The 12,550-nt window shown below is 43.1% G+C and overlaps 1 long non-coding RNA gene across 7 annotated transcripts; it reads left to right on the top strand.

Annotated features, from left to right (window-relative positions):
• The first annotated feature begins 3,249 nt into the window (after positions 1–3,249).
• Positions 3,250–11,264, top strand: LOC102703234. 7 transcript variants are annotated; one of them, XR_005812038.1, is made up of 14 exons: positions 3,251–3,547; positions 3,629–3,689; positions 3,784–3,881; positions 4,269–4,507; positions 4,579–4,867; positions 4,960–5,087; positions 5,231–5,426; positions 5,556–5,916; positions 5,991–6,104; positions 6,185–6,517; positions 6,616–6,703; positions 6,963–9,709; positions 9,811–10,752; positions 10,838–11,264. It is a non-coding gene; the product is annotated as an uncharacterized LOC102703234 (long non-coding RNA). The 7 variants fall into 7 exon arrangements; XR_001550917.2 differs by having other exon boundaries at positions 4,960–5,426; positions 9,811–10,058; positions 10,522–10,752; XR_001550916.2 differs by having other exon boundaries at positions 4,960–5,426; positions 9,811–10,058; positions 10,517–10,752.
• The last annotated feature ends 1,286 nt before the right edge of the window (positions 11,265–12,550 follow it).

The following is a 12,550-nucleotide window of genomic DNA, read 5'->3' as shown; positions in this document are numbered from 1 at the left end:
CCACTAATCCTGCCCCCAATCTGACCAGGATTGGTCTCCTTCCTTCCCCACTCCCCCTCTCTCGGCGCTAGTTTTCCACCGCACTGAGCCGCCGCCCACCTCCCCGTCGTCGAACCCGATGTTGATCGCCGGTCTCTCGCGTCGATCTTTCAGTGAGTTATGATAACTAGGATTTGAGAGAAACATTGACGATTCGACTACAACCGTACAAGACTTGTGTTGCGCCTTAGCGATCGATACACCTTTCCTTGGGTTGTTGATCTTGCCGGTGCAAGTCAACCTTATTCCTGCAAGCAAATCGAAAAAACAAGCAAGAACAAGATAAAAGCAATCTGATATTGTAAATAGGAATTGAATACACAAGATAAGTTGGGGTTCCGAAGAACAAGTATCCGATTGGTTGCACCAACACACACGTCTACAAGCAAGTAGCGAAGGCTAAACTTTAATCTAACAAAACCCACAAAACCCTGAAGGGGTACCTAGCTATTTGTAGGGGTGGGAGGATGACCAAGGGTGCCCTAGGGTTGTGCTCCACCAGATTAGGGTGTACTCTACTTAGGCCCCTCTTAGGCTGGTCTATCGGCTAGGGCCTGGGACGGTATTGGCTATCCAACCGATAGCGATTTCAGGGTTAACTGTTGTCCATGATTATCTTGTCAGTTACAGGATCAAACTGACTGGCACGCCCAGTATTTCTAAGAATTAGCTCCTGCACTGAATGGTCTAAGATTGATTCCCAGGCCTACGTGTGTGACCGTTGATTGTCATTTTCAGCGTCAACACATTTTTGGCACGCCCAGTGGGGCCCGTGTCAAGAACCCAGCTCAAGTCAGTCAAGCGCACGTCAAGACAGGATAACAGCAATGGCCACGAAGGAAGTCAGCGCGGAGAACATTCTCCCCATCACCCGGGAGAGCCTCACCGACGAACAACGGGTCTTGGTGCAGCGCCACATGGACATGTTCCAGAAGCTGTGCCTCGAGTCTTTCAGCATGACGCGAGGCGGGCCTCGAGTCTTTCAGCATGACGCGAGGCGGGCCAGTACAGAAGTCTCAGCTTCCGACGCCGAGCTCAGATCGTCGGAAAGAAGGTGAAGCAGGAAAAGGAGTTGACGTAGAGAAAGGAGGTGGTAGCAACCCTCCCCTAGAAAACCAGCCAAATTTACAGGACATGGTAGATTCGGCAGTGCACCATGCCCTCATCAATCAATCGGGGGTACTGGTGAACACCCTATCAGGATTAATCCAATATGTGGCCGACGGAGCTCCCGATGGGGAATCACACCAAAGGGGGCTCAGATACTTCCCAAATGGGGAAAGGCCTAAGTATCGGCAGTACGAAGATGAAAGAGATCCAAGGGAGGACGAGCCAATACCACGCAATCCCCGTGTACACTTGGAGGAGATCCTAGAAAGGCCAAGACAACCTTACTAGGAAAGAACTCCTCCGAGGAACGCTCGTCATGCTGATCCCTTTTACCGGGACAACCATCAGTATCAGCTGCCTCCGGCATGGCCCCATCGGCTAGAGCCGGTGTATGAAAACCAGTTTCGACAGCCTGATCCGGTGCCCAGAGCCAGTTCAGGGATGAGGACTGGACAGACCACATTGCAGAGGTCTTGCAGGAACGTAAGGCCTAAAGAAGAAACAACTATGTATCGACGCCCATACTAGGAGTGGTTTGAGAGAGTGCCGTTACCTCACCGGTACAGGGTACCAGATTTCTCCAAGTTCTTGGGACAAGATGGTACGTCGACCATCGAACACGTAAGCCGATTCCTAGCTCAATGTGGTGAGGCATCGGCTGAGGATGCACTAAAAGTACGCTTCTTCCCGCTCTCGCTATCGAGATCGGCTTTCACCTGGTTCTCGTCTCTACCCGCAAATTCCGCCAGGAATTGCGCCGATCTTGAAAAACAATTCCACAAGTATTTCTTTGCGGGAGAACAGGAAATGACACTGACCAATCTCACTACGGTCAGGCAGAAGCTGGATGAATCGGTCCATGATTACGTCCAAAGATTCCGCAACGTGAGGAATCGATGTTATCGGCTAAACTTAAGCGATCAACAACTCGCCGAATTAGCATTCCAAGGCTTGCTTGGCCAGATCAGGGAGAAGTTCTTGGCATAGGAGTTCGAGAGTCTAGCTCACCTCGTCCAGAAGGTATCGACACATGAAATTCGTTACCAGGAGGCCAAGAAAGATAAGTTCCAACGCCGCATCGCCTATCTGGCCGAAGAATCATCAGATTCTGACGTCGAGGAGTCCGACATAGGGCTGACAGAATGGACCAGGAACAAGAAGCCGATGAACTGCCCTTGGGTTAAGGGAGCGAAAGAGACGGAGAAGTTCGACTTCGACGTCAATAAAGCCGACAAAATCTTTGACCTCCTGCTACAAGAGAAGCATATCCAGCTACCGGCAGGAATGTCATACCATCGGCTGAGGAGTTGAAAAAGAAGAAATACTACAAATGGCATAACTTCGTCTCCCACCATACGAATGATTGCCAGGTCTTCCGTCGGCAAGTCCAAATGACAGTCGAGCAGGGTCGCATCAAGTTCGAGGAAACCAAGAAGCCGATGAAAATAGACGGGCATCCGTTTCCTATCAACATGGTTCATCCTGAGTTCGGCTACGGGTCAAGCAGGGGTTCAAGGAGGCGTCCAGGTACCAATGACATCACATACACCTCAATGATGAACATGTACCATCGACGGTTCAAAAGAAACCAAAGGCACGACGGGCTATCCCGATATGATGATCGTTGGGATTGTCCGTTCTTCCAATACTGCTGGGAAGAGAAGATACAACTGTCATCAAGAGAAGACTGCCTGGAATGCAATCTCGAAGAACGAAGCCACACCAGCTCGCAACCACGATCCAGGAGGCTAAGTACGCCGCCACGGTGCCACGTGTCAGTGCACGACAGGCCGGGCCCTCGAGAACGAGACACTACTAGAAATCTATGGTATCCCTAGGGTATAAAATGTTCCCCCAGGGTGATTAAAGAATATCCAAGGGAAAATTTCATGTTTCCTAGAGTTTTAATATTCTCCTAGGGAAATTTTGCCACATCAGCACCAAAATGTATTTACGAGAAAGGGAAATTTTGCCACATCAGCACCAAAATGTATTTACGAGGACACACTAGCAGCAAAAAGTGGGTCCCACCGAATTTTTGGAGGCAAAAGTCCCACCAACCAATTTTTTTGCCGGGAAGGGCAGATCCAAGAGAATAAAAAAATATTTTGTGCCCCACCAAAACAGCAGCACACTCCATCTTCCCCAAATCCATCTCCAATCTCTCTTTCAGTCTCTCTTGCTCATTCTCTTCTCCTCACCAAATCAACAACTGCAACCCAGCAAATCATCATCCCTGCACCCCTCCAAAATCAACAGAGTTGTCGTAGCTACCTCCCAAGAACAGCAGTTTTCTTGGAGCGATCTGCGCTCGAAATAGCCTCCGGCGGCGGCGGCAGTGCGTCCAGCAAATCAGCGGACCCTCCTGGAAATCGACGCCACCACCTGCAAATCACTGGTATTATTCTTCACAAATCAGTTTATATCTCTTTTGAAACTGTCATTTTTTTCTTGGAGCTTCACAGTATTTTTGGTACAGGTTGAATCTATGTGCAAAAAGTTTCAGCTTTGCTTCTTGGTGTGTGGTCTACAGATCTAAGGTATAGGTCACTTAACTATCTTTTTTTCAGATATTTGATTTCGTGACAAATAAATGAGTTTGCTATATGATTTTTGTTGTTTACTACTTGGTAGGTTAGGCAAAGGCAAGAGTTTATTCGTTTGAGTTTGCTGAAGGTGACAAATATTCAGGATCTGTAGAGCTATTCCTTGCTGCTGAAATCAAGCCATAGGTAAGTTTACCTATGCTTTCTCCATTTTTCTTTGGCCCTTTTACTGCATAAACTTTATTAACATTAAGCTCATTTGTTCATGGTAATGTGGTTTACAAATTCATCTTCTTTTGGCTTAAACAGTACTTCCTCCGTTTCCTAATGATGTTTGACTTTTTCCTTGCAATGTCTGATCATTCGCCCTATTCAAAAAATTATGGAAATATCATTTATTTTTCTTGTGACTTACTTTATTTTCAAAAGAACTTTAAGCACGGTTTGTCATTTTTTATATTTGTTCTAAAATTTTGAATAAGACGAATGGTCAAACGTTGCAACAAAAAAAGTCAAACATCTTACATTAGGAAACGGAGGTAGTAGGAAACATTACATTATTTTTTTATGTAGAATAAAAGCATGTCAGTAGAAGATCGGAGTTGGATGTATGGTGGGTGGCATGACAGTGGATGACACTCTGATGACTGGGTGCACAACACAAATATATTTTTAGATCGTGCTTTTGAAGGTGTCCAAAATGCTGATAAATTTGGGGTTGTTTGTCCTTGTTCAAGTTGTAGAAATAGTGTTAGGCGGAAAAAAACTGAAATAAGCTTTCATCTATGCAAGTGGGGATATACATATGAGAGGTATGCAGAACTGATACTCTGTACTATCGATAATACATATATAAATTGAACTAACATTTATATTACTTCAGGTTCATAAAAAAACTTAAGCAAAAAGTTGGTAACAGGGCAGTGTTGAAGGATCAATTGTAGAAGCTTATCTTGTAGAGGAGATTTCACACTTCACTTCTTTATTTTTGCCAAATCTCATAGCTATTCTGGAAATGGTGGAAGAAGAAAATGGCTCTGATTCTGACACAGAAATGATTACTGAAATAAATATTATACCATTTCGTGAAGATGTGGATGATTTCTAAGTCTATATAGTGCAGCTCCTTATACAATCTGTTGCAAACATGTTTGCTGCTTTCCTCTCAACATGTATGAAACTTGCTTCTTTAACTTATTTGCATACAGATCATTCTTTTTTAATTACTTAAACAATATATGCATTCTCTCTCTTTTTTTTGCAGGATGGCAATTGGTCGTGGAGGTCCTGCTCGTGATGAGACTAGTGTTGGCATTCCTATTAGAGAGAGTACAAATGATGATTCAGATGATGGGGATAATGCCATAGAAACTATGGAGTTTCGCATTCGAGGTCTTTCGTCACTTCCACCTCCTATTCCCAATGAGGCTGATCGCCCATTGATCCGACCAAAAGGGCAAACGGGAGTTACTTAAAGTTATTCAGCAAACAATTCATAATTCTATTATTAACAGGAATATTTTTTTCTTATGTAGGCAATGGACTGAGATCCCAAAACATGGAAAGGACAGGACACCAGCTAGTGTCTTGACTAGTATTCTAAGAGATCACCATCCTGGTATTGTTCTATTTAATGGTAAGAGTGTGGTTGCAATGAAATGGGAGCATTACCAAGCAAAAATGGATTCAAATGGGCATTCTAAGGCTGCTGAAGTTGAACATCAATTTTGGGTAAATTTAAATATATGCATCATGTGTTCACTAATATAGAATGTATGTTTAAGTAGAATTTGGCTGACATATACTTGGTACAAGGCAACCCTTTATATGACTGAATGCATGTGCATTGTTCTTTTTCAGCTAAGGTTTAGGTTTGAACCTGATTATGAACGCGATGCAAGAGGACAGATTGCTAGATGTGCCAAGAATCTCTTCTACAGTATAAAATATTATGCACGAATTCAAGCCACACAAGATCATTTTCTAAAAGTGGAAAAAAGAAAAGTGCGTGACAAGGTTGCTGGAAAGATCTATTTAACTAAGGAGAAGTATATAGCCCAAAAACCAATATGGTGCTCCATGGATGCTTGGAATGCACTTGCCGATGAATGGTGTAATCCAAAATTTAGGGAAAAATCTGAAAAGAATCGTGCCAATCGTGGGAGCTCAAAATTCAAGCCTCACAAAGGTGGATCCAATTGCAACAATATGCCAAAAACTGGTGATTCCTAAAGTTATTAATCATTGTAAATGAACTTATTGTTTACACATTTAATTTGGGTTGTTTTTGCACAGTCCGAAGAATGAGGACAGGAAGTAACAGATGTTGAGGCTTGGGTTCATACTCACAAAGGAGAAAACCCCAATAATCCTGACATGCTTAATACTGAAGAGGCAACTGAATCTTGGGTAAAATTCTTGCTTGAATCATGTGTATATAAATTTTTATGTGAAGTTTTACAATATTCTGTACAAATATTTATGCATAGGCGAGGTACAAGACTAGTTTTTTTGAAAGAAATGGAGATGGAAGTGATCCTATGTGCTCTCCAGTGGACTCTTTAGCTCTCTATGATAGCAATTCTGGGAGGCCCCATGGTAAATGGCCTTTATTCAATGGGATTATTAACAACAAAGAGGCAATCGCTGAGCTGAAAAGTGGCTGTTTATTGGCTCTCAAACGTCAACGTCGTGAAGCAGCAAATCTTCAAAGAAGTTGAGAATCTAAGAAGTTCCAACTACAAAATGCTTATACACAAAAAATGGTAGAGTGGAGTTCAAAGGCATACAAGTGTTGTTCTTTGGGACATAAGCTTCTTGAGGTGCATTCTTTCTTCTATAAGCACTACATTTACTTGTTTTAATTTGTTTCGTCGCTGAATGAATTATATTTAAGTTGGTTAATTATAATTATTTGCAGACAATGGCTATAGAGACCAAGGATATTCTTCTTCTGACATTCCTCCTACCCTATCCCCACCTCCTGAACCTCCAACTAATCCAACCTTGTAAGTGACACTGATATAGCTGCATGTGGTCCAGTTAGAGTGTTAATCAAATACCATCCAACTATTCTGTATTACACATTGCAACTCAAGTAGATGCCGGTGATTTTTTTTTTGTTTAAGTTATACTCTATGGTCAATACCTTGTTGACATTCTAGTTTGCTAGCTTTGTTGTTTGCCATGTACAAACCTCATTTAACATATTGATTACTTACTACATTTGTTTAATAAAAAATGTAACAATTATAGTTACTTTTACAGGATGACATCAGAGGTTTACAGGGTGACACTAGAGGTTTAGATGTTGGAGAGGAAAATGATAACAGGTTCAATGTGGTGGCTGATGGAATGTTTGGTGGCTTCTTGACCTGTTCATCTCATAGTGGTGCCAGCAACTTACTCCCACCACTAGATGAACTTCAGCCATTCTGATTTGATCTAGTTGTGTTGACATATCTAACTTTTGGGCAAACTTGATAGTTATAGCATATCTGTTGTTTGGGTGGGTAAAGTTAGTTGACTCATAGCAAGCTCAACAGTGTAAGTGTGTAATGAAGCAGAATTGTGCCATTTTGTGACAACATGATCTGATTAAAGTATATCTTTTGAGCACTTTGGTGCTAATGGACTTACTATATTTTGTTCTTGGTGTTTAATGTAAGGAAAAAGTACGGATTACCCCCCTGAAGTATGGAGGTCGTCCGTTTAACCCCCCCAAAGTCGAAAACCAGACATAATGCACCCTCAACTATCAAAACCGGTTAACTAACCACCTAAGGCAGTGTCAAGGGCTGGTTTGACCGGGTGTTGCACATGTGGCAGTACAGCGTGGCAAGAGGGGGCCCCGCCAGCTTAACAGGGTATCGCGTGCATGCTCTCTCCCTCGCTCTCGCACAAAAAAAAAATCCCCTTTCTCCTCAAAACCCTAGAACGGTGACTCCAGCAAGTACGGCGAGTTCGGCTAGGGTGGTTGCAGTTGGACTGGGCGGCCGGCGAGGCCGGCGCGCTCCAAGGCAGCGAGGGCAGCGTGTGCAACCTCACCAACGGTGACGAGGCTGGCAAGTTCTACAGCAACCATTGTGACGCATTGCAAGGCAGCTGGGATGAACTAGGGTTGAAGAGACTGGGCATTCGAGGTACGTGATGTAGTTCGATTTGAAGTCTGGAATTCGAGGTAGCGTTGATCCCCTTGTTAATTTGATTTTGTTGATTTCATACTAAGTTCGAACTGCGGTGGTTGGTCTGTAACGGTTAGGCACATATGCATTGGGATTGATTTTGTAGTCTTCACATATTTTTTAGGACAATTTAACCATGAGTGCAATGGATCCTCTCGAGTATTTGCCTGTTAGATTTCACTTTGGTGGGGAATTCATTAAAAATGGGAGAGAAACTTTATATGCTGGTGGATCTGAGGGCATGTCTTACATTGAACGGGATAAAATTTCGTTGCCTGAGTTAATTGGGTATCTAAAAGATCACTGTGAAGTGTTCCCTGGTATGCTTTTGCACTGGCTTTTTCCTAGCAAAGAACTGGCAGATGGGCTAAGGGTGTTGGTCGATGACAAAGTATGTGATTACATGTCAAGGTGTGTTGTGGAAGGAGGAGTCGCTGAAATATATGTAGAGGCAGTAGTGGGAGGGGAGTCCAATGAGTATGGTAGCAGTGATGACAGTGACTTTGAAGATGAATTGGAGGAAATGTCAACTGCCGATGATGAATGGGAAAATTTAAAAGATGATGATGTGTTTGAATTACGTACTAGGAAGCCTATTCTTGTTATTCAATCCACACCAGAGAAGACAAAAGGTGATTTAGATAGATTGAGAGCTTGGAGGTCCCCAAGCCCAAAGGATAAGGGGAAAGGTGTGGTAGTATGTAAAGAGAGGGTGAAGAGTGCTGAATTGTGTGGGTCTGACAGTGATTACATTGGTGGGGACTCTTGTTCATCAGGAGAAGATAAAGAAGTTGAGGAAATTATGAGGGCATACAAGGAGTTTAAGAAGAAGTTAAATGATGGTGAGGTAGGAAATTTGGATGATGTGATCTATATGGGCTCTTCGAGACAGTTTAATGATAGAGCATTGGTTCAGATGGAGGGTGAGGAAAATAATAGCCCATATGAAAATAGTAGTGCAGATGGTGATTCATATGAGGAGGATTCAGATGGATAGTTGGTCAGAAAGGAGTCTAAATACCCCAGGTTTAATGCCAACCAGACCCATGTTAGGCTTGCTCTTGGGATGAAATTTGATGGGAAAAAAGAGTTTAAGGAGGCAGTGGTACAACTAGCCTTGGAAAATAAAAGATTCATAAGGTTCCCCAAAGATGAAGGGTATAGGGTAAGGGGTAAGTGTGACTGGGCCACCTGTCCATGGAGTTGTTTGCTATCAAAGAACAGCAGAACAAATAGTTGGCAAATAGCAAGTCTTGTTGATGAGCACACTTGTCCTCCAAGGAAAGATAACCACCTGGTCACATACAAGAGAATAGCTGAGAAATATGAGAAGATGATTACAGATAACCCAACTTGGAGTATTTAGAGCATGCAGTCAACTGTCTCTGAGCAAATGTTTGCAAATGTTAGTGCATCTCAGTGCAAGAGAGCAAAGGCATATGCCCTGAAGAAGATTTATGAGTCAAAAAGGGATGAATACTCTAGAATCTTTGACTATCAATTGGAGTTGTTGAGAAGTAATCCTGGGAGTACAGTTGTTGTCAAGCTTGATACTGACCAACCAAACCCAGTCTAGCTGCTTGCAAAAATGGGTTCCTAATGGGATGTAGAAAGGTTGTAGGTTTGGATGGCTGTTTTTTCAAAGGTTCAAGTAACGGGGAGCTATTATGTGCTGTTGGTAGAGATGCCAACAACTCCATGTGACCAATAGCATGGGCTGTGGTGGAGAAGGAAACAAATGACTCATGGGATTGGTTCTGTGATTTGCTCTGCAAAGACTTGGCAGTTGGTGATGGTGATGACTGGGTGTTTATCTCAGACCAGCAGAAGGTATAGCATTCTCTGCCTTTGTAAATATTTTGGATACTATTCTTTGTTTTAATTCATGATGTGGTGGAGTAATTACATGGATGTTTTGTGCTTGATTGTAGGGTATTGTAAATGCAGTTCAGAACCGGGCTCCAAGTGCTGAGCACAGAAATTGTGCAAGGCATATTTATGCCAACTGGAAGAAGAAATTCAGCAAGAAGCAATGGCAGAAGAAGTTCTGGAGGTGTGCCAAAGCTCCAAATGTCATGCTCTTCAACCTAGCTAAGGCAAAACTGGCACAAGAGACAGTTGAAGGTGCAAGGGCCATCATGAACACAGATCCAAGGCACTGGAGCAGGGCCTGGTTCAGGTTTGGATCAAACTGTGATTCTGTAGACAATAATATTTGTGAGACATTCAACAAATGGATAGTTCAGGCTAGGTTCCTACCCATTATTAGCATGTTGGAAGCTATTAGAAGGAAGGTGATGGTTAGGATACATGAGAAAAAATCGTTGATGGAGAAGTGGGTAGGATCAATTTGTACAAACATACATAAGAAACTGAATGCATACATCGTCGATTCAGGAAACTGTCATGCAATCTGCAATGGGATGGACAAGTTTGAGGTTACTCATCTCACTCATAGGTTCATAGTTGATCTTGAGAGAAAAACTTGTTCATGCAGATATTGGGAGTTGGGTGGGCTTCCATGTTGCCATGCAATAGCCTGCATACACTTTAGAACCAGCTGCATAGACAGTTATATTGCACCTTGCTACTCCATATATTCTTTCAAAAAGACCTACAGCTTTGCTTTGGAACTAGTTCAGGGAATGGAAAGCTAGCCTACATCTGATAGGCCAAGGCCACATACTCGAGGTTATGTTAGAATGCCAGGAAGGCCGTTCAAGAAAGAAAGGAGAAGAGAGCCACATGAAAAGGCCAAAGCTACAAGGGTGTCAAGGGTTGGGTCAGTGATGACTTGCAGGTTGTGCAAACTGCCTGAGCACAACAAGGCTTCATGCCACAAGAGGTCAAAACAGCAGCAAGACAATGTGCAGGTAGTAAATATTGTTGCACTAATTTTGCATCAATTTACCAGCACATTAAAATTGTACTTTTATGTTTTTTTGGTACAACTTGCAGGCTCAAGGATCTCAACCAATCTCTTCACAGGCCCAGGCTCAAGGATCTCTGCCAATCTTAGAAAAGGCTTCATCATCTGGAAAGAGAAAGGCTTCTTCATCTACAAGGGCAGCTGGAATGGTTGGGGTCAAGCAACCAAGACAGAAGTTGGAAGTTAGGAGATCTCCTCGGCTTAAAAGAGGATGAATATGACAAATTGTTCGTAATACTTTTGGACATGCTTAGTGGAATAGAAATAGGCAGAAGATCACCACCTTTTGTAGAGAAACATGTGGTATGAAACTTTTGTGTGACTCTAAAGTTAGAACTACTTGTTAGAAACAATATGTGTCATTTACTGCCACCACTAGATGATGTAATCAAAGATAATGGGATCAACATGTGGCAATATATGTGATCAAGCTTTTGTTCTCTCCAATAATTACAACTGCCATTATATGTCAATTATTCCATACTGATTACTGCCATTTTGCAATATTCTAACTCCACATTGATCACCACGATTTTCAACTGTCATCACAAACAAAACCATAATTTGCATTCATTACAGTTTGCAATTCCAGATTTTAATAGAACAGCATGCATTCAAAAATTCCATTCATTTTAGTTGCCATTACAGAACATAATACAACACCTGACATTTCTTTAACTCCACACTGACCTACAATTTTAGATACATGGTACCAACCAAAAGAACAATAACAGCCACTAAAACATACACCAACATCATCATACATGTCTGTTGTTTGTCAAACCTATCAACTAAACCACAATTTGTAGCTTGCATCTTCTCTAGAGCATCTCTCAGATCTTCTACCTCATTGTTTGCTTTCTTGGGGGTCGATTGGAAGTTTTGCTGGACTACACTCCTATCCCGATGTGCAGCCTCCATGCCATTCACTTGCTCTCTTGCAGACCACACAACATTCCTCAAATCAAGTAACAATTGCTTCATATATGGTTCTGCCTCAGGATCACACCATTCCCAAAAACTGCAGCCACCCGACTTCACAAAGTTGAAGAAGTGCAAGACTGAATCAGTTCAAAACAAATCAAAAATGCATAATCAATTTCTAAGGCATAAATTACAACTCACGCGCGCATTGTAGCATGTAAAATATCTCCTCCCGGGGTTACTGGCACTCCAAGAAATCCACCGAGCTGCCTTCAGTTGACAATCACAAAACACGGGAGGCTCATAATCAAGAGGCCCATCCCTGTATGGCACCGGCGGCTGACGTCTTCCTCGCTCACCACCTCCAGCCCAAGAAGACGACGGCGATGCCCGCGATGTTCCTGAGCTCGGCATGTGGTGCTTGCTGTGGAGCTCGTCGGCCTCGACGTTGTGGCTGCGGTTCAGCGCACCGCCCTCGCCGCCTTGCAGCGCGCCGCCCTCGCCGGAGTCGTTGCAATCGCCGGAGTCATTCTAGGGTTTTGGGAAGAAAGGGGAAATTTTGTGCGAGACAGAGAGAGAGCGTGCCTATTGTTGTTCATACCACCATGCTGACGGGGCCTCCTCTTGCCACGCTGTACTGCCACGTGTGCAAAACCCGGTCAAACCAGCCCTTGACACTGCCTTAGGTGGTTAGTTAACCGGTTTTGATAGTTGAGAGTGCATTATGTCTGGTTTTCGACTTTGGGGGGGTTAAACGGACGACCGCAATACTTCAGGGGGGTAATTCGTACTTTTCCCTTAATGTAATTATATATGGT

The sequence above is a fragment of the Oryza brachyantha genome, chromosome 6, assembly GCF_000231095.2.
Source record: "Oryza brachyantha chromosome 6, ObraRS2, whole genome shotgun sequence".
Lineage (NCBI taxonomy): Eukaryota > Viridiplantae > Streptophyta > Magnoliopsida > Poales > Poaceae > Oryza > Oryza brachyantha.
This window is presented reverse-complemented; position numbering and strand designations above follow the sequence as displayed.